Source organism: Molossus molossus, unplaced genomic scaffold, assembly GCF_014108415.1.
Source record: "Molossus molossus isolate mMolMol1 unplaced genomic scaffold, mMolMol1.p scaffold_m16_p_6, whole genome shotgun sequence".
In the NCBI taxonomy this organism is placed as follows: Eukaryota; Metazoa; Chordata; class Mammalia; order Chiroptera; family Molossidae; genus Molossus; species Molossus molossus.
This window is the reverse complement of record NW_023425399.1, coordinates 47,585,410-47,591,378: the sequence shown is the minus strand read 5'-3', so window position 1 is coordinate 47,591,378 and position 5,969 is coordinate 47,585,410. Positions and strand designations below refer to the sequence as shown.

Here is a 5,969-nt window from a genome sequence, read left to right as displayed (position 1 = left end):
GTTTCTATTGACAATCTATTATCTGTAGATTCAGCAAACTAATATTAAAGGGGATTATTTCTTGGTAAGAAAATGAATCTATATAATCTGGTGTGTCTTAATGTAAGTGTATGGTGAAATTTTATTTTATAAATTTAATTTTAGTATTCCTTTATATTACACTTTATGTTATAAAACACCCTTAAAGGAAACAGATATGCCCATAACCATTCTCACAATTCAGACCTTTGTTTGTTAGACAGCATCTCACTGCCAGCACCCATGCTCACATACTTTTCCAGCCTGTGTATGGCATGTTTCAGTTACTTTTTTCTTACTAAACAATCATAGGACATGTAGTATAGTTGTATAAAAAAGCATTTAAAAAATGTATCATGGTGCTTTGTCAATTTAATAGTGGTCAAGGTTTTAATATCTAATTAATTAATTATGGTGATGGGGCAAGAAGTGCCTCTGTTATTATTTATACATTTGTTTATATTTAAAACTTTAGTTTCACTAAAATAGAAATCCCTTGCTTGTATTCATTTGTTGCTTCATTGGCTTTCTCTCCTCACAATGTTGCTTTAATTTTTTTTTTTTTATTATTAATTTTTAGAGTCAGAGGAAAGGAGAGGGGGATTGAGAGAGAAACAATTGAGGTGAGAGCAAAACATTAATCGGCTGCCTTCTGCATGCCACCTACTGGGGATCAAGCCCACAACCTGGGCATGTGCCCTGACCTGGCATTGAACCAGCAACACTTTGGTGCACAGGAAGATGCCCAACCAACTAAGTCACACCAGCCAGTGCTCACAGTGTTGTCTTCAAGAGCAGCACACAGAATTCTTCAGAATCACTATATCTCAGGTTGGTAGACTGTTTTTTCAGGTATAATGTTCTTTATAAAGGAGTTACTCTGGATAGCTTTGATCCCACCCATTTCTTTTCCAGAATGTTCCTTTTGTGAACCTAAACAATGAGAAAAGCCTAGCCTCCCTGGGCCTGGATTTAGCTCTTAAACTCTAAAAGCAAGTTTGTTGCCTGCTCATGAACCAACCACAAATGGCCTAGATGAAGTACAACCCTAACATTTATTTGGCATTCTACATGGCTTCTGAGCTTCTTTAGACTTAATGTGCTTAGAATCTGGACAAGCTTAATTTTCCCTTGGCAATGTTTTAGATACTTTAATGGATAGGAAGTGCCTTTTCATTTTTTCTCTTTGGGGAACCTAGACTTACACACGGGTTTTCTTCTCAAGTTTGAGTGAGAGGCTTCAAGTCAAAACCAAGGTTTTTCTTACTCTGACACATGCAATATGCCCAGTGTCCAGGAACATGCTCTTGGTGGAGGTGGAGGACAGCATTCAGGTTTGAAGTGTGTAGAGCGTTCAGGGAAATGAGTAGCCATCTTCTGTTTACAAGGGCCCTATACAGGTGACAGGGGGGAGCTGGGGGTGTGAGATTAGACTTCCTGCTTTATTATAATTATTTTAAAATCTATGATTCTTGTATCTTTCCATTTTGAAGGGATGTTCTTAAAAGTATTTTTCTTGGCTACTGGGTAAGGTTTGTTGAAAGCTAAAGCCAGAGTTAGGGAAAATTTTACAGGATAGGGAAGCACATCATCTCCTGAGAGCAGTAACATTCATTTTCCATTCTTGTGCAGATGCTGAAGACTAAAGGCATTTCAAAGTTTGTCATCTTTAGCCAGCAAAGGGAACAGGCAGTGTTGGCAGACGTGTTAAGAGATCTCACAATGAAATCAACCACAATCAAATGCAATGATGACTCTTTCCCCTACTTTACGTGAAAAAAAAAAAACAAAAAACCTAAGATGAGAAATAAAGGCTACTCAAAAAGAAACAGGAAATCTAGTCTCTCAAAGAAAATTTAAACCCTTCAGAAACCATTAGGCCCCAATAACCAGGGCCAGGGCCTGAAAATGGGGACTCTGACATGGAGAACTGACCCTCAGCAGGGACTTTTTCCTTGGAATAGCTTCAACCTTCTGGAGCTTCTTTATATATTTTTTTAAAACTTAAATTAATTAATTTACTTTTGTTACAGATGTTTCTCCTTTTTCCCTCACTGATTCCCCCCTCTCCTTCCCTCCCCACCCTCTTCCCAGCTTTGTTGTCCATGTCTGTAGTTCATGCATACATGCATAGAAGTTCTGTGGTTTATCTTCCCCCAACCCCCTCTTCTGGGGATAATCAGTCTGTACTCCACTTCCACGTCTCTGGGGCTACCCCATTCCTCAGACTGTTACGTTCATTATATTCCACAAAAAAGTGAGATCATATGATACTTGTCTTTCTCAGCTTGGCTTGTTTCGCTTAGGATGATACTTTGCAGGTACCTCCATGTTGTCTCAAAGGATAAGAGATCTTTCTTTCTTACTGCTGCATAGTACTCCATTGTGTATATACAGAGTGCTCATACAACTCATCAAAAGGAAGACTAAGAACCCAACTGAAAAATGGGCAGAGGAGCTGAATAGACACCTCTCCAAACAGGACATACAAATGGCTAAGAGACATTATCACTAATCATCAGAGAGATGCAAATTAAAACAACAATGAGGTATCACCTCACACATGTCAGAATGGCCGCCATCAACAAATCATCAAACAACAAGTGTTGGCGAGGGTGTGGAGAAAAGGGGACTCTAGTGCATTGCTGGTGGGAATGCAGACTGGTGCAGCCACTATGGAAAACAATATGGTGTTACCTCAAAAAGCTAGAGACTCAAGGGGAATTTTTGAGAAAATTACTTGACCTTCCTTCCTCCCTCCCTCCCTCCCTCCCTCCGTCCCTCCCTCCGTCTTCCTTCCTTCCTTCCTTCCTTCCTTCCTTCCTTCCTTCCTTCCTTCCTTCCTTCCTTCCTTCCTTTCTTCTTCCTTTTAAATGCTTCCATTGGTCTCCTAGAGAGAGAGAGTAAGGGAGAGAGAGGTAGAAACTTCGATGTGAGAGAGAAATATTGAGGGCTGCTTCCTGCTCACTCTCCCCTCCCCCACTGGGGACCAAGCCCTCAATCTGGGCATGTGCCCTGACTGGGAATTGAACTGAAGCCTCTCAGACCATGGGACATAGCTCAATTCACTGAGCCACACCAGCTAGGCTTGAGCTTCATTTCTTAATTTCTCTGTCTTCATCAGTGACAGATAGAGAGAACCCACAGTTAACAGATGACAGCAAAGTCCTCTCCCCTACCACTACCTGCTTCAGCAGCTGTAAGGTCCTATTTTGGAGAATACGTAAGAATTTCAACATACTCAGGGATGAGCTGGACAGAAAGGGAAAGAAAACAAAATGGAGTGCTGGAAAATTTATTTCCACAATAAGTAGACTTGAATGAAAGTATTTTAAAAAAAGGATGAAACATGCCTATTATAGAACACACTGAATCTGCCAGAAACATGCTTGCTGTGCTTGATGGAACACTTTTTTATAAGACATTCATTGAAATAATTAATGGTCTCATACACATTTAGTCAAACAACTCATAACAATCCCTACTTCTGTTACTTAAAAGGTAGTCTCAGTCACATCCACCTAATTTTTAAAAATAATTTTTCTTTGAAAAGTCAAAGCATGAGTTTTATACCTATATTTTAAGTTAAATTATTTTAAATTAAATTATAGGGCAACACATTTTCCTACCATGAGAAACATCTCAATGCATAATTAAGATATTTTATGTTTACTTGTCTAGGTTTATTTAGATTAATTTAGCAGAGTTATTTGAAATTTAAGGACTTTTGTAAGTTTAATAAATATCTACCATTGAGAGGGTTCAAACTAATTCTAATTTAAATAGGAGAGAAAAAAGAATGCAAAGTAGGACAAAAATATCTGTGGAGAGAATTAAGTGGAATTTTCCAGGCATAGGACACAATTTGTACTGAAGCATACCTACTGTTAACTCACACTTTTTCTTGCACCCACCTCATAGATAAACTTAGGTGCTTAATTTTGAACTAAATTTTAAATTTAAAATATGTATATTAAGGCCCTGGCTGGTCTGGCTCAGCGGTTAGAGTATTGGCCCATGGCCTAAGGGACATGAGTTCAATTCCTGGTCCCTGTCAGGGTTGTACAGGAGGCAGCCAATTGACCTCTCTCTCTCTCTCTCTCTCTCGTAGATTTTTTTTTCTCTCTCTCTCTTTCTCATTCCCACTCTGTCAAAAAATCAATTTTAAAATTCTCAGATGAGGAATAAAAAAATAATAATAAATAAAATATGTATTAAGTAAGCAGCTCAGAAAGTGTCAAAATTTACCATAGTGATAATTAAAAACTACAAAATAAGATTTACTGATCCTAATTTCTAAGTTAAAATAATGTTGAATTAATTGGCATAGGAAAATTAAAATTCCAAAAATAAAAATGAGTCTCTAATGACTTTTTTCTTTAGAAAAGAAATATTTAGCGATATTAGCTATAGTGCATCCCTCTGAAGCAGTGTATTTTAACTTTTTACTTCTTCCTTAATTGAAATAGTGTATAGCATTCAACATATGAAAGAGTTCATTGTGAAGCCGCTGTGGCTGCAACAGGATCCCAGAGACCAGCATCCACATCTCACTTTCTAGGGTCCCAGAGGCACCATACCATATACACAGGCGCGCGCACACACACACACACACACACACACACACACACATCAGTTATATTCAAAATTATTCATGAATATGGAGGCAAAAATCAACACTAGCAAATCAACTATTAAAAATGAAGCATTTTCTACATATCACTATAATTATTTTCTAGGATACATTGTTTAAAAAATTACAGAGAAAAAGTGCATTGTATTCTGGTGATATATTTATTTATTTTTTAAAGCACTAGAAAATAAATTTTAAAAATGTCTAATGTTGACCTATGTAAAGTAGAGGAGATAGAGATATAAATTAAACTACTTTGAATATATCTTATTTTGTAGGTTTGATTTTATTTTGAACCATGCAATTATTTGTATGTAATTTGAATAAATAAAATGATCTCCAAAAATCAAAGGTGACTGTGTTTGTAGTTAGTGACATAAACACTGATAAGAACTATTCCTAGGGCTTACCCAGGGCACCCCCGAGCCGGCGGCAGGTACTGCCCAGGTGGGTATGGAGGGGCTCCCGGACAAACTCAGGATCCGCTGTAAGGTTACTTTGCTTCAGTAGCTGGACAGGATGGACAAATAGATGCTGATGAATTGCAGAGATGCCTGACAGAATTACAGTCAGGCATTGCTGGAGGATACACACCTTTTAACCTGAAGACTTGTCGGCTTTTGGTTTCAATGCTGGATAGAGATCTGTCAGGCACGATGGGTTTCAGTGAATTTAAAGAACTCTGGTCTGTACTGAAAGGCTGGAGACAACACTTCATTAGTTTTGACAGTGATAGGAGTGGAACAGTGGACCCTCAAGAATTGCAGAAGGCCCTGACAACAATGGATTTCAGTTGAGTGTCCATGCTGTGAATTCGATTGCAAAACGATACAGCACCAATGGAAAGATTAGCTTCGATGACTATATAGCCTGCTGTGTCAAACTGTGTGCTCTGACAGACAGCTCTAGAAGACGGGATACTGGTCAGCAAGGTGTTGTGAATTTCCCATATGATGACTGCATTTGGTGTGTCATGAGTATTTAAATCAAGAGGACACTGTGAATGTAATTGACATTCCAGCTGGAGCTCTCTCCCTCTTTGCTAAACTTTTCCTTAACAGCTGTTGTAAAGGTTTATTACTTTATGTACATCTGAAGTTTATGTTTTCAGTTAGATAATAAATTCTCTGGAATTTTATTAAAATAAGATTATTTCTGTTCCACTGTTGAGAACTTCCTTGAGCCATTGTCATATGCCTTATTTTCTTGCTACACCTGTTTTGTGTAAATTGAAGTGTGCAAAATGTTTAAGGCACACTGTGTATTTTTCACTGTTGGGATACTATACCCTTTTCATTGGACTGCAGCTGTTGTCCTT

The 5,969-nt window shown here is 38.0% G+C and overlaps 1 pseudogene; it reads left to right on the top strand.

Annotated features, from left to right (window-relative positions):
* The first annotated feature begins 1,319 nt into the window (after positions 1-1,319).
* On the top strand, positions 1,320-5,636 carry LOC118619188 (annotated as a pseudogene).
* Positions 5,637-5,969: the final 333 nt, after the last annotated feature.